The sequence below is a fragment of the Abramis brama genome, assembly GCF_963993115.1.
Source record: "Abramis brama genome assembly, chromosome: 24".
NCBI classification, from domain to species: Eukaryota; Metazoa; Chordata; class Actinopteri; order Cypriniformes; family Leuciscidae; genus Abramis; species Abramis brama.
This window is the reverse complement of record NC_139986.1, coordinates 7,731,418-7,748,597: the sequence shown is the minus strand read 5'-3', so window position 1 is coordinate 7,748,597 and position 17,180 is coordinate 7,731,418.

Sequence of the window (17,180 nt, the reverse complement as noted above, 5' to 3'; positions counted from 1 at the left end):
AGAGATTAGCATGATAATGGACATGGCAATGTTATTGTATTTGGTCTTGGTGGAATAGAGCTGCTATGCTGTTACTGCTGTTGATTATTGCTGCCGCTGCAGTGCAAGTACAGAGACTTGCTACTGCCAATACATAGACATCCACAGACATGCTGCTGCTGCACATATAACATATATGAAATTACCTGTATAGCAAATATATACAGGTTGAGCTGGGGAAGCTTCTGAAAGCACGCTGCAGACTTGTAACAGCAAATACTGCAAAGTATTTGAATGTTGAGCAGCAAGCTCATTGCCTGCTGATGCAAATATAACCAATCAGCTGCGCTATGTAGACAATGATGTGATTGCTAGCAGATTGAGTTTAGGACCTTTCAGCCTGTGCCATTTTAGAGTTTCATAACAGAACTTTGTATTTCTGTCATGACAACTCTCAGAGAGATAAGCATGAAAATGTACATTGCAACGTTAATTTATTTGGTCTTGGTGGAATAGATGATGCTGCTGCTGATGATTATTGTACAGAGACAGAGACAAGTACAGATACTTGCTACTGGCAATACATCCACAGACATGCTGCAGTGAACATTTAAGACTGCTGCACATATTACATAAGTGAAAGTTACTTGACGTGCAGTCAAGTATGGTTTCCCATACTCTGAATTTGTGCTCTACATTTCACCCATCCAAGTGCACACCAAGCGGCAACATTCTAATCTGAAAAATGAAGCCTACCCGGAAGTGCGAAAAACTGCAATACATCGAAAATCCGCTAGAGGGAGGTCCCAAAAGGGAGCAAATGTCCATAGACCCCATGTTAAAATGTCCGTTTTCACAGCATAAATTCATGTTTTTACAGGTTGGTCCCATGGACTTTTATTGTATTTTTCGATAGCTTCCGAGTGCCTGACAACTGTGAGGGGGGTGATTTTTTTTCTAACTTGTTAGTTTAGATCGTATTTAGATATAAAATGTATGACAAATAAGGGCGTGGTTCACTTTGATTGACAGCTTGATTGACAGCTTAGGCTGCGCCAAGGAGAATGACAACATAAGAAGCGCCATTTTTTAACACAGTTGAAATATAATACTACTGTTTCTGTATCATGAAATGTAGTTTTAAGAGTTTTTCAGGTGAGAATGTAGTTGTTTAAAGCTCAAATCTGTGGTTTATTTAAAGATTTATGAAAATTTTATCCAGTTGTGAGATCCAGCGATGACTGGGCGCTGCCCCGCTACCCCGCCTGGTACAGCTTTTCCTCGGCTAGTCGTTCTGGCGTTTGCCGCGGACTCCGGCGTCTCTGTAGTGGTTAAACATGAGATATAATTCGTCTTGTGTATATCTAACGGGTGATTTTTGGTCTCGTGAATCTATAATTTGTTCCCTGGGCAATCGTTTTGGCTGTGGGGAACATCATAACTTTATAAGCTATTTAACTTTACCGTTGTATGGTTAGACTAGAGCGCTGACTTTGTATGTTTGACTGAATTGTTTGCTTTATTTGTATAGCTTCTTGTACCTTTTACTTATACTTTTATAATGGCTAATATTGATAAAAGTGAAATTTAACAAAAAGAGACTGGGTTGAGTTTTGTCATTTTAAATTTTAATACAATGAAGATGATCTGTAAAGTTGTTTACTGCAAAATCTGTTGTTTAGTACAAATGCACATATTGCCTGGACCATATTAAAATGTTTAATATTTTTATATTATATTTAAAACGAAAAGAGGCAGGTTTGTGTTTTATATTTTGTTTTTTTATAAATAGGCAAACGTTATGTGCAGTGAATATAATCAATACGCGTTGCCTGAACCACATTTGTGTGGCTATAATGTTTAAGATTTCTTTAAATGAAAACGAAAAGAGTTAGTATGGTGTTTTATAACATATTTTGTTGCCTAAAATATACACAGAGATAACCTGAGTAGCAGAGCGAGCTGAGTGACGCGCGCTGCGTCAGAAGGTGGGCGGGGTTAGGATTTCCCAAGATTTTCCAAGATGGCGCCGCCCATACCCCCCATAAACGGCTTCAAAACCTATGGGTGACGTCACAGACGCTTTGTCCATATTTTTTACAGTCTATGGTGCACACACACAGCAGTGAGTATTAAACACACACACTGTGAACAAACACCCGGAGCAGTGGGCAGCACCTGGGGAGTGATTGTGGGTGAGGTGCTTTGCTCAAGTGGGTATGAGTTGTGGGTAATGAGAGTGGAAGAGAGTGCTGTTCATTCACTCTACCCACCTACATTCACTGCCAGTGCTGAGACTCGATCCTGCGACCTTCGGGTGACAAGTCTGACTCTCTAACCATTAGGCCACAACTGCATACATGAAATAACCACATGTATGAAACAAAGCAGGATAGACGATAACTGGACAATACAAGCCAATATATGCATGCTCCTGAGTGCAAGAAAACAAGCATCGGTAGACATGCATATATCCACACATATGGATGAACATCATCCAGGACAGGATGGGATAGGACAAAACACCCCACCAAACAAGCAGATCTACCCCAAAGTGGCCTATGACTATGTGTGCCTGGGCTACCACACCAAATGGCTTCACTCTAGTGGCCTATGACTATGTGTAGCTGGGCTACCACGCCAAGTGGCTTCACTCTAGTGGCCTAAAACTATGTGTGCCTGGGCTACCACGCCAATTGGCTTAGCTCTAGAAATGTGCACTCTTTAAATGTGTTCACATTAACAATATATATCACATTGCAAGCTAATAAAGATAAGAAAACCTAGCAACAACCTGAAGCAAGTATCATAATTTAAGTCGTTTGATAATATCATTGACATAACCCTTATACTCTTATTTTAATAAGTGAAAAAGCCGTTGGGCACAATAAATGAATGACAGGAAAAAACGCTTGCTGCTACATAACCCCCTGGGGTTGACTATCGCGCCGGCGCGATAGGCTCGCTTTTTTTCTTATCAGTGCAAGAGAGTCAAAATACTCTGTTGACTTTGATCTTGCATACAGGTTTCATACATCAATCAATCCTGTTAAGTGTTAGTGTTATTTTTTTTGTGTATACTCACAATAAAAACAAAGTGTTGTGCTTTTTTCCAAATAAAGAAAAATAAACATGATGCGAGTTCTATTTTATGCGAGTTTAAGTTTATCTAAAAGCAAATAACGATCAACCAAATCAAAAGCCTTTCCAAACAAAAAGTGTCTTACAAAATTTAAATCAATGTATTGTTTTATGTGAATGATTAGGCAGGTTGATTTTCAGATCATTTTGAAGAAAAAACTCTAGGCGACAAAATGCATTATTCAGAAGTCTTGTGGACACATATTTAGTATGTGTTTTGTGGCCTTATTTCAGAAACTTTCATTTTTTGTTTTTTCAATAACCATGCATAAACATTATTCTCTCAAAAATACAAACATGTACATGCATGTTGCTCACATATTATGGTAGCCCTGTTTGTGCTAAATAGAGTGTAATTATACCTTTGCCATTAATATGTTTATAAGCAACTGAAAAAAGCACAAATGTCAGGGCATGTCAAAACATCTCAAGGACCCCAAAAACACCTTAGGCCCCAGAGGGACTACAGAACTGCGTAAACGCTGCTGCTTTTATGCTTAATAATACTCTCCTGCATCGAATGCAAGACCGTTAAACATGGTGCCTAGTTAATTAATAGCAGACCACGCAATATGCACCAAGATATGGAGTAAAAGAGCGTTCTCTTATCTTAGATGTTGATATCAGATGCTTTCTGAAAGTGCACTGCAGACTTCTAATAGCAAATACTGGCAAGTATTTGAATGTTGAGCAGCAAGAACATTCACTGCTGATGCAAAAGCAACCAACAACGATGTGATTGTTAGCAGATTGAATTAAGGACCTATCAGCCTGTGAAAAAAAATAGAGTTTCATGATTGAACTTTGTATTTGTACACTGACTTCACAGTGACACTGTTCTCACTAAAAAAGACAATTTGTAAAACTGTATGGAAAAGAGCTACAAAAAGATTTTTTCCTTTCGACAGAGAAAAAACAAAAGTAAATGGGTTTGGAATGTCACGTGGGTGAGTAAATAATGACAAAATTGGCAATATTGGGTGAACTATTTTAACCCTCTGGGGTCTAAGGTGTTTTTGGGGTCCTTGAGATGTTCTGACATGCCCTGACATTTTTGCTTTTTTCAGTTGCTTATAAACATATTAATGGCAAAGGTGTAAATTCACTCTATTTAGCACAAACAGGGCTACCATCATATGTGAGCACCATGCATGTACATGTTTGTATTTTTGAGAGAATAATGTTTATGCATGGTTATTGAAAAAACTAAAAACTAAAGTTTCTGAAATAAGGCCATAAAACACATTCTAAATATGTGTCAATAAGACTTTTGACTAATGGATGTCATCGACTAGTGTTTTTTCTTCAAAATTATGTGAAAATCATCCTGCCTAATCATTCACAGAACACAATACATTGATTTAAATTTTGCAAAACACTTTCTGTCTGGAAAGGCAATATGCGGAGTGGGCGTCAACGATCATGCATATTTAGTGGTTCGCACCTGGAGACAATGGGGCCCGCATACTTAATGAGCCATTCATTCAGGTGTGTCACAAGAAAGAATGCAAGAGCAACAGTTGGAAGCATCTCGTGTTTTTTTTATTTTTCCACAAATTGTGCTTGCAAATTGGCCTATAATATCAAAAGGAAAACATGTCTAGTAATTGTGCAGTTAATTCTCATACTGTATTTTAAGTTTTGGAATATTTATCCTCTCCCCAAATTTGTCACTAATAAAACACAATAAAAAATGATTTTAAAGAAAAGGCTTATATTTACCTTTTATTAGTTTGTTTACATCTACCTTGTATTTTTTTATTTATTAAAAAGGTTACAATTACAACAACAATTCAAGTGTAATCTTTCTTTGTAAAAACTAAAGTATACATTTTATCATACATATTTCAAAGTTAAGGATTCATTACTTGAATATAGCCTAGGCTACATTGGAATAAACACTATAACATATTATTTGATTATTTTTGACAAAACATACTATATTTAACATATGAGCAAAAATTGGCAAACAAAAGCTTATATGAGGTGGCAGATATTTTACAGTAAAAATGTATAATCTATCCAGAACTAATCAATGAAATGTTGTCTTTCATATGTCTGTAACATAGTAACTTTCGTTTTTATTATAAGAAATATAAATGTTAATTTGCAGTTTAATATGTTGCTTATACAAATACATTTTATTTCAACATATTTCACTCGATATTTACTCAGTAGCCTATAGCAATACCGTTTGCTAAAAGCGAAACATTCACAGACAGAAACGATTCAAATTTAAACCGTCTTTTGCCAGTTGTGGTAAACAGCGGCATCTCTTCCGTTCATTCATTCATTCATGCACAGATACGCGCCGCACTTGAGAATGAAAAAAAAACTTACTACATTATTCCATAGCCTCGGATCTGTTGCTCCTCGTACTTCTGAGGTAAATTTTCCATTATAGTATTATTCCTCACAGCGCTGCGAGACTGTGTAAACAAGTACAATGATCTGATGTGTTTTCTCGAGCTGATGTGGGCGTTCACAGTTTGCGTGGATTGCCTCAGACATTTGCGTTTGAATAGCGCGCGCTCTCCGTGGGCGGAGTCACATTACATCTGAATGAGCTCTAATTAGCTCGACTGGAATCGCTCTCTTTTAATGCAGATTTCACAAGATGAGAATATTTGTTTTTTATATAAATTACTTCATTTAAAAGAAGAGAATTCAAGCTTCATGCCTGTGTGTCTGTATGTCTGTTTGACTGAGTATTCGCTGAGTTACAGTTCATTTTCGGACGCGTTTCAGAATGGACTACACGGACAGAGAGAAAGCAGAACTCACTTCGTGTTTATTTTTCTTTATTTGGCAAAAAGCACAACACTTTGTTTTTATTGTGAGTATACACAAAAATAATACACATTTAACAGGATCGATTGATGTATAACACAAGCATATTAGATAAAAAGTAATATTTTATTTTATTTATTTGTTTTCACTGATAAGGAAAAAAACGAGCCTATCGCGCCGGCGCGATAGCCGACCTCAGGGGGTTAGCGCATCTCACTGAAACCAAGTATGGTCAATGGAGAGATGGGACTAAGGCCTTATTTACACTGCAGGTCTTGATGCCCAATTCTGATTTGTTTCCTATATCCGTCCGTTTACATGTTCTTTCAATTGTGACCCTTGTCCGATTCATGTGTTTACACTTGACATACTATCTGAAAAGTCGCGCATGCTTAAAGGGGGTTCTTGCACAGATGGATGAACGCAAAATATGCTTGATGCTAACTCTGCGATATATGCAATGTTTAAACGTCACCATGATTTTGAGGCGGGGGAGGACGAAAAGGGCCATCATTGCAGCCTGCGCATATGCTTCAGTTATTGTGTGCGAGAGAGATCTCAGGACTGGTGGGAACACACAACACGATCTCATGAAAGTGCGTATCTATACCACTAATTTTATTTCTCGTGCCATTTATACGCCAAAAATAGTTTTTGCGTGCATGATACGCACTGTAAACCCCTTGGGTAGGATTAAGGGTGTGGAGTGCGTGCGTATTACATGGCATAAAGTGCATATCATATGCATGCGAAAACTGCATATCATATGGACGCAAAAACTATTTTTGGCGTAAATGGCACGAGAAATAAAATTTGTGCTATAGATACGCACTTTCATGAGATCATGGCGTCCTTTAACGAGGAGCAGTGGGTCCGAAATTTTAGGATGAGCAAGCCAACCTTTGATATGTTGTGTCAACATGTGTCCACATTCCTCTCCATTCCTCTCCTTTCCTGTTTACACTGTCATAGAACACATCCGATCTGTGTCACATATGAGCAAAAAATCGGAATTGGGTCACATTTCATTGACAATGTAAACAAGGCCTATATGATCGCAGAGGGCGCATTATGGATCAGTGGCGAGAGGTTAGATGGGTCCTCTCTGCTTAAGCATTCAGTTGTTTCATATTCATCTGTATGATTGAAGCCTGAATGTGTGTTACATTTCAATTGGCATTGGGCCCCCTCCAGAGTGCTGGAGAGATCTAATGCCTTGCCAATCATATGCACATAATAAGGAGAGGGGGGTAAAGGTGAGAGTCATGACTTCCAAATGTCTTCTGTTCTGTTTGTCAGACTCGTCAGGCATGCAATATCTCAACTGCCGCCCGAGCGAGCTCCCGTATTGACCTTAAAACACTTTCAAAGGGTTTTATTTGAAAGAAATCTTTGTAAAAGCCATATAGGGGCGACAGTGACTGTTTATGCATGCTTTGACTGATTGATGTCGAAAGCATCTCTGTTTGAAGTCTGCTTTGGCGAGGGATCTGAGCACAGGAAGTGTGTACTGTAGAGCGCAGGCCATATTGGGCCGTAGCATGGCGTCTGTGAGCGGCCGCACTCACCTAAAGTGCTGGTTGCACATAGAGCCACTGATGCTTGCTTAATGGCAGGCTGTGGGTGTCTCGATCCGCCTTTCCAAATCCAACCGTTTGGGCAGATGCTCCCTGGCAGTCGATGAGCCTCTGGCACACCTATTAATTAGGTTTCCTCAAACAGGAAGCAGGTTTTGGGAGATGAGATGGGTACTGTCTCCGTTCCAACTCGTCTTGTCTGAGATGCTCTGAAGTGACAATCTCTCAGAAGAACTTTTGGCTCTCAGAGTTTCATGGGAAATGGCAGTGTTGGAGAGTGCACAAAGCTGGCACTTGACAAGTGGGAGTGGTTTTAGAAAGGCACCAAATGTTCCTCTGTAGTGGCTTTGTTGTTTTTGATGGAGATTAATTTTTCTGTTGCACAGTGACTGAACTGCAATGTAACTAACTCATTGTTTGAACGTTTGTTCGGTTCATTTGTTAACTGCGTGGTGACATATTTTAGGGTACTGCAGACTTGAGTTCTAAATTTGGTTTGTGTAAAAGCTGTTTTCTGAACTCCTTGTCTGAACACCTAGGAGTCGCACAGAATCTGCATGAAAACGCAGTTGCAAGTACTTATGGTGGTATGTATTTTAGAGTCATGCAATTAAACCAAGTCTAATAACAGCATCACCCTATGTATACTATCCTGTAGTACATATAAAGATTCAGATTGCTTACAGTTGCTAGGATTAGATGGCAGATGACCTTTTAAAATCTTTGTGTGACTTTGTGCAGTTGCCACTAGTGACTTTATTTTTGTCTAGTAGTCCCAACAAACTGATGGGACAATGGATATAATGGTTTCTGCTGCAGATTTAATGAATTTAATGTTTTAATCCATTGTCAGGTGTAGTCTCACATTCCCAAACCTTTTACTATCAGCATTAAAATTTTGTCCACATTACAGCTTCTTCCAGCCAAGACACAAGATCGTAGACAGGAAGAGACTCTTTAAGTCAGGGATTAGTCATTAGTCATAACATCAAAAAAGAAATAATGAGGATTATTTTATTTTATTTTAATTTAATTTAATTCATTTTAGCAAATAGTTTAGTGTAAAAATACACTGTAAGTGAATTGAATTGAACTGAACATGTTTGGGGGTGTTTATATAAAACAGTACGCTAATAGTTTGTCGAAAAAAAGATCTGCTAAACACCGGCGCCATACAAATGAAATGTTTTCTGGATAGTATTTTAATTATTTATTTTGGTTTAAGTACGATGACAATACAAAAGCCAATTATTAAAATGTTCTTTTTGCATATTATTTAATTTTATAATAGTTGTCCTTACAATGTCTAACCCATTGTTTTCCTCATATAGTATGCATAGGGTTATACACATGACAAGTATAACATTGCCTTTATTTTTTTTAGAAAGGGCTATCATATTTGTAAAAAAAAAAAAAAAAAAGTTGGACTAAGTGATCAACCACTCTTGTTTACTCAACAAAACTCTCCATGATTTTTTTTTCTAGGCAGCATAAAAACCTGTGCACAGTAAACACCAGAGATTGCATAGAAACCATAGTAGTGAGTAAGATAGTGAGTCAGATTTGAGCTGGCCATGTCAGCCTGTACTTGCAGTCTGTTAGTTTTCCACATCTGAAGGACACTGTTGCATTTTCAGATTTCTTTATTTTTCTAAAATGTGTAACATCTGCCTCTGTATAAAATACTTCTCATCCCAGTATTTCATAGATCACTATGGGGCATTGAATTTAGCACTTGAGGTGCAATGAAGCCCTTTCTGATTGATAGATATGTTCACTGTTAAAAGAGCTTGACTGTAGCCTGCGGGTAAAGACATATCCAACCCCAGAGTCTTCTGAAAGGTCAACGCGCCATTTAATCAAACATCAGACTGTTGAGGCCGAGCTGTCAGAGCTACATGACCTTCTGCTCTCCTCACTTTTAAAGATCAGCTTTAACCTGCTCAAATGCTGCCACACTTACCAGTTCCGTCCTGCTGTTCCCTGAGCAAGATCACTCACCTCGCTGCCTCTTTGCTCTTGGTCTTCGCCCACTGTCTGCATTTCCTTCAAGTGTGCTTGTGATCTTTGTCTAGCACTCGCCTTTGTTGCTGGTGTTTGCTGACAGATGCTATTATAGCACATACCATTCATCTCACATGGACATTTTTTTTTAGCAAACTTCAGTTCAGCTTTCAATTATTCTGTGCTCAGTAGCAGGAAATCCAGTCATCTTTTAGTTCTAAACCAAAATGACACATTGCCATTAGGGCTAATAGAGTTTGATGCGGCTCATTAGCTCTTCATAGGCTATTGCTTATAGTGGCTCTATTTTTCGATGGCAAATTGGATGCGAGGATGATCTCTTGCTAATGGTTATTTCTAATACAGAGCTAATGTGGTTGTCCAAGCCCCTCCCATGAATGCAAATGAAACGGTTGTTAAGGAGGATGACATTGTGTAGTAGAATGTCTAGGATCAAGCAATGGGGCTACTTGGCCTTGAATTGCAATTTAAAAGCTTTTAGCTATTGCAGTCATTGCTGATGCTGTCTGCTCTGTTTATTAGCAATAACATTTTACAAAGCTCTTGTATAAAGAAGTTTTATCACCGTTTGTATTTGAAGGTCCCTCATTGTCCTACACAATATTCAAAGATATTTCTTATAAATCTGCTATAATGACAAAACCACTTTATTATTTACAGAAGAATGCAATCTATTGAATAATTATTAAATAAAATAATAATACAATTACACAAAACCGTAATTACAGAAGTGTCACAAAGTTGTCATGATCCACCAGCTGGAGTGCCCTTGATATCAAGCCCTCATCAAGCTCCGATGGCCACCAGCATATCCAGTTATAATGGTCACTAGTCCTGTGTTTCCGGTACCTTCCAGTCCTGTGGTTCCCACACCAGAGCCTGTCCACAACATGGCCGCCGCACCAGAGCCTGATCACAACATGGCTGCCACACCAAAGCCTTCAGTCAACATGGCCGCCACGCCAGAACCTCCAGTTGTCACGGATGCTATGCTAGAGTCTCCAGCCATCATGAACGCCACATCAGTGTTCTCGGTTGTCATGAACATTGCGCATGAAGCCATTAAGGCGCCCTAGGCGTTTGAGACTTATTTAGCTTGGAGGACAATTCGCTGACGTCGGTGCGAGCAGTTGGCATCTCTGCGGTAATGTCAAGCCCTTAATTCATGGACATACTGTACTACTGTACTAATTTGTTCTCTTGTCTTCGTTAAATCGTGGCCATGTAGTACTAATTAAACAAGAGAACAAAGCAGTACAACATGGCCACAGTTTAACTAAAATGAGGGAATTAATTAATATAATGAATTATAATGTTTGCATATGTTTCATTTTATTTAAATGTATTTTTATTATTTGTGAATGTAGTAATAACATGATTTATACACCACAGCAACTTATTTGTGTGTGTGTGTGTGTGTGTGTGTTGTGTGTATAATGTCAAATGTGTATAATGAAATGGGCATTACAATGTAAACATGGTTTATGAGGACACTACCTGTGTCTGCGTAAACCAAATGGCTACAAAAAAAACATACTAAACTATGTTTTGTTTTTTTTATTCAAAATATGTCAGAAGTTTTCTGTGATAGGTAGGTTTATTGGTGGTGTTAGTGTAGGGATAGAATATACAGTTTGTATAGTATAAAAAACCATTACGCCTATGGAGAATCATTGTAAACGAGCCTGGGTTCTCCCAAGGTTTTTTTTTTCTTCATTAGGTCACCTGATGGAGTTTTAGGACACCATTAGGTCACCTGATGGAGTTTTAGGACACCATTAGGTCACCTGATGGAGTTTTAGGACACCATTAGGGCACTTGATGGAGTTTTTTCGGTTCCTTGCCACTGTTGTCTTTGGCTTGTCAGTTGGGGATATTTTGGGGATATTTAATTTTATTTTATCAATCAATAAATTCCACTAGAAACAAACCTTGTTGTATTATTTTATTTTAATTTAATACTGTGAAGCTGCTTTGATACAATCTGTATTGTGAAAAGCGCTATACAAATATACTTGATTTGATACTTGATTTGATTTAAACCACATATAATGTACAAGTGTGTGTGTGTGTGTGTGTGTTGTCCTCTCAACAATGCAATTTTTATCAGGTGCAACTTTTATTCCGGAAAATATGGTAGCAAGTCATGGGAAGGAACAAATTCTTAATTTGCGGTCACAATATTTGATCACCTCCCCCCACCCCTGCATTTCATGTTTGAGGTTCCATAAATATAGCAATTTGTATGTAATAAAATGTTTTTGAGCTTGACAAAACTTATATATTCATTATAGAAATATCCTTGTCTTTTTAATATCATATTAATTATGGCAGTTACAGGTTTAGAAATCACATTTGTATTCCCTGACATGTATTGGTTGTCCAAGACCATTGGAGACCTGGATAAAAATGGCAGTTGTTAAGATGGCGAGGCAAAATAAGATAAAGTTTAAAAGTTCCGTTTACAAAAGTTTAAGTTTAAATCTTGATTTTAAGCTATGTTAACCTAAAACATTTTTTTTTTTTACTCTTTTGAATGATAAATCATTTAAGCCATCTTGCAGACCCTTTGGAAGTGTGCTGAGGGCCCCTTGGGTCCTGACCTCCTGGTTGAAAACCACTGGTAATGCAATTGCAATCATGTCATTTCTATATTTGATATTTGCCGGCATCAAATCATATTTCTTAACACTGTTTCACTCCCTCCCACTTAATAACCTTATTTGCCCTATTTGCATTTCTGCCTCTTCTTGCTTTTTCGCTCTGGTCTTTGAAGTTGAGATGATTGAAAAAGTGTGTAAAGTGCAGAGATGGCAATAAAAAGATTGCATTTTCTGCAGTCTGTCATGCCGTCCCTATTGAGTGTTCAGAAATCAGCAATAAATATGGAATACTGACTGCATTAGCCACAGCAGCTGGTATACAAAACAAGTCTTCATCCTAATGAGAGAACAACTAATGTGTTTCTAAACATTGTAGGGTTTGCAACGAAAAGCTGACTAAACCTGCAACTAATGAAGGTGCCAACTAGTCGTGAATCACATGATTGTATTTCTTCTATACTTGGCGTGAAGCTGCATACCATTTGTTTTGCATTGTAGCCTGTTATGGACAAATATATTTGGAAGTTAACAAGTTTGAGAATAATGTTAACTCTGGGCACAATTTGTTCACAAACAAACAAGCCAAAATGTATGTGCCCCGAAACTTAGCTGGGCAATGATGGCACAGCATGTATGACAGCAAACGACATTAGGGCTGATTGTTGGTGGGAGGTGTGTGACCCAAATTAGGCTTGTGACCATTGGCCACATTTGAAAAAGATACATTTTAGATAAACAAAAAGATAAATAAAAATATTTTTTTCAAAAGATTATTTCTCGTGAGCAGACATACTGAGAATAATTGATAAGTAAATGCATAATTGAATAACAGAATAATTGAGTGCAGTTTAAGGCAGTTGACTGATTTACTTAATTTGAAATAACTTTTCATTTAAAGATCTTTCATAATTTTAAACAAGACTACACTTTAAAATGTTAAAGTGAATAAACTTTCTGTAATCATTTAACCATTAATTGTCATGCAATATTTATTTTGTTTGCCATGGGACATATAAGGACATAATTATGAATATGCTGTGGCTCAAAAAATAAAATACACCACAAACACCGTCTTCAGTAGAGTGATCCTAACAGTCAAATCCAGCACTCGTTAAAAATGGAAAATTTGCCACGCCAAGAAGCGTTACAACAAAGGTTTTATATCAGTGATTTTACATTAGTTTACATCAATTGCTCATTGGCTTTTGCGTGCTTCGTCACCGATTTTGACATGCTGTGTTAAGTGGTTGTGTGTTTGAATGAAATGTATGCCTTCACAGAGTGGATCAGGATACGTTTAAATTCTACTGTGTAGCTCATACAAAACTGTTACTATACAAAACTATTCAACCAGAGTACTTAGAGTGCAACACATCGTCGTTAGGACTGCTTTGGTGCTGCTTTATAACATGTTTGGAATAAATTGTTGCTTTTACGCTTGTTTGACTGTTATGTTTTTAACCGCTTAGGTCTCTTTAGCACTGGAAAGCTTTTCTAGCATTAATGTGGGTCCTATAACCCTTCTTTTTCCAGTGATATTCCTCTGAGATTTCAACAGTCTTTCTTCAAATCTCCATATTGCTCTCCCTCTCTCCTCCACCATCATACGCTCTCTAATGCTAATTGGCTACACATTTGTTGTGTGCTCGGTCCGACAACTTTTCAATAAAAGTTTTTGAAAAATCACTTACTGTACCTTAAAAACAATGCATCCAGGCCAGTATTGAAAGGAAAGTAACATGGTCAATATTAAAAACAAATGTACTTTAAGCATCATAGAACACTCATTTGCCATTTGTTGGTCTTGCATATGAAGGTTAGGGCTTCATCATGTGCAGCATCCTAAAAAAGTAAAATGCAGCGCATTCCAGGTTTTAAAAGGGTATGGCCTGTAAGAATATGCACATGGACATGCGTGTTTGCGACCATAGTGTCCATCTATCTACTTGAAGGGCCCTATTTTAATGATCTGAAACGCAAGTATCAAAAGCGAAACGCAAGTAACTTTGTGGGCGGGTCTTGGGCGCTGTCGCTATTATACCGGCGGGATAAATGACTCTTGCGCCCGATGCAAATCTAAAATGGGTTGGTCTGAAGTAGCTACATTACTCATAGGTGTGGTTTGGGCATAACGTGAAATAAACCAATCAGAGCGTCATTTCACATTCCCTTTAAGAGCAGACGCGTTTGTTCCATGGCGGTTTGCTATTATAACGGTGGATTTGTCAGGCGCACACCAGGGGTCTCATTTATAAAACTGTGCGTAGGAACCTTACTAAAAGTGTACGTGCGCCCGAAAACCAAAAATGGCGTATGCAAAAAAATATTCAGACTTATAAAGCCGTTCGTACGCCAGAACCTGCGCAGAATTCACTTTATAAATCCCAGTCAGCGGAAGATTGTGCGCACATGCATCTCCTCCCCAAAATATCCATATATGGAGTTTACAACGCCTAGTTTTACTATGCATATCCTCATCTACATATCATTTGCATATGTATATTCATCCACGTGATCACATGTTTAATGGTACAAGACATTTGGAAAACATGAGATATGGATGTGCTGTCACATTACATTGTTAAAGATCATTTAGTAGCCTATCCTTGCCTTTTTTTGAATAAATAAATCAAAGGCTATAAAATAGGCTACATTTCAGAGAAAGATTTTCTCAATCTTTTCCACTGACCAAATAGTATTTTTAATTGATTTATATTTTTAATGGAAACAGATAGGCCTTGTAGTGCATTATTTGCATGGAAATATTTTCTCAGACAATCTGCTGTTAGGCTTGGTGAGTGAAATATGTATAATTTTCTTAAAATGTTCTGTCTAAAAGTGACCAAAAAAGACATTTAACTCCAGCTCACCATCGGTGTCGCCAAACTGCTCCGTCTCCAAAATGTTCGTACGCATGGGTCAGAGTTTGCGTGCAGGTGCGCAAATGTTCCCGTCACATTTGTTTTTATAAATCACAACTTATTCGTCGGAAGTGTCGTACGCCTCTTTCGGGGCCTGTTTTGTGCGTACGCAACGGTTATAAATGAGGCCCCAGGAGCGGTTCATAGCCGAGGAGACCGATGTTCTCGCCAGGGCCGTAAAAGACAGAAAAGTGACATTGTATGGGGATGGGAGAAACCCACCCAAATTAGCTTCGGTTAAACAGGCGTATAATAATTTGGGTAAATGTGTAAGCTACATTTATGCCTATTTTTTCACATCTTCATGTACACCACAATGATTTCCCTCATGTGGAATATTTTTCCTTGTAATTATGTATGGTTTGCAAAAATGGCAACTGTTGCATCTGTGTAGATGAGAGAAGCAAAGTGTATGCGTGTTGTGCACACGCTACATTATGGCCAAGCATGCGCCCTTAAAATAGCATCTGAACGCGCCACTGAAAACGCGCCACTGACTTTAGACTAGGTTTTTCCTGGTCTGTGGCGGAATTGTTTTCTGAAACTGCAAAATAGCACCAGGGAACATTTGCGCCAGAACACACCTCCTCTTTTTCGCTGAACTGCCCCCGGGAGCGCAAGTTCATTCCCTAATTTACCGACGTGCGTCTGTGGAGGGAAAAGTCCGCTGTGCGTCGGGTGCAAAATAGGAATGATACATGCGTCGGTTGTACAAAGTCAATTGCTCTGGGTGCAAGATAGGGCCTGAAGTGTCTTAAAAGCTTTGGTCTGGATCTGTGAGAAAAGCCACAATCGCTGCAGTGCACAGCCACATGCAGGGCTCTAAAAGCAGGATTACAAAAACCTGTGAGGAAAAATAAATACTATTCAAGTGTCAAATGGGATTTCCCGTTCTTTACACTTACTAACACAGAAAAAGAGTCTGAGCAGATAACTAATTTTCTGAGCAATTTTGAATCCATCCACAATCCATAGTATCTTACCACAGATACCTGCTTTAACATCTGATTATAGATTTTTAATTTTACTTTAGTTATTTGTCTCTTTCTTGAGAAGCATATTACCATCATCCGCATATCTTCCATATTGATCTCAGGTTGTACTTTAGAAAAAACATCACTTATCGTTTTATTAAAAAGAATAGGGCTTCAAACACTTCCTTGTGTCATTCCATAATCAGTTGAATAATTTTTTTTATATGATTCTCTCACACTAACTTGTATTGTCCTTGTAACAATGTTCAAAGCTCAGGGAAAAAAGAGGTGGGAACCAACAAATGATCAAAGATGTAAAGTTTAATCATAAAATAAACAAACAACAAAATGAAAGTAAAGCGTTGCAGCTCCTCATGGACATCTGCTTCATATAAACATAATAAAACACAACACAAATGTGCCAGGCCTGGTCGTCACTTTTATCCTTCCGGAGCTCCTCCATGGGACTCGAGGCCAGTGTTGTGTGCAGGTGATAGTCATGCAATAGTCATATCCATTAACAACTTATTATTCAGTTATATAATCCCTTTTATTCCAATTTTGTCCAGTTTAATTAATAATCCTTCCCTTCACATCATATTGAAAGCCTTCTCCACATCAAAAAAACACTCCAACTACTGTGTTCACTTTCACTTTTCATATCTTTCTCAAGACATCTTGAGTGTATTGTGCTATGACCCTTCCTAAATCCATTTTGCTGTGGATTTAAAAGCCCCTTTCTTTCCAGCACATATCAGATGGGTCATTACCATATTTTGCAATAAACACAGGTTTGATGTCAGGGATGGACTGGGACACAATTTCAGGCCGGGAAATCTCACACTCATCCAGGATATCCCATACACCCACAACAAAATTTGGAATCACAGACAACCCTACTTTTTGTATGGCCATCAAATAAAAAAGGTTTAAATCCTTAGACTGGGGCAGAACAAAATAATTAAAGGTTCTGAACTGCACCTTCAATTTAATTTTCCTTCTCCTCATCTTCCCTGAAATCTCTCTGTCTCTCCCTTTTGTGTGTGTACTTTTTGCGCAATTTTTCTTGTACCTGTCACTTCTTCATCAGCAGGTCTACTGTTATGAACAGAACTGTCTCCACCTTGTTGCAAAACAGCCATCTCATCGTAATTTGTTTGCACATAATCT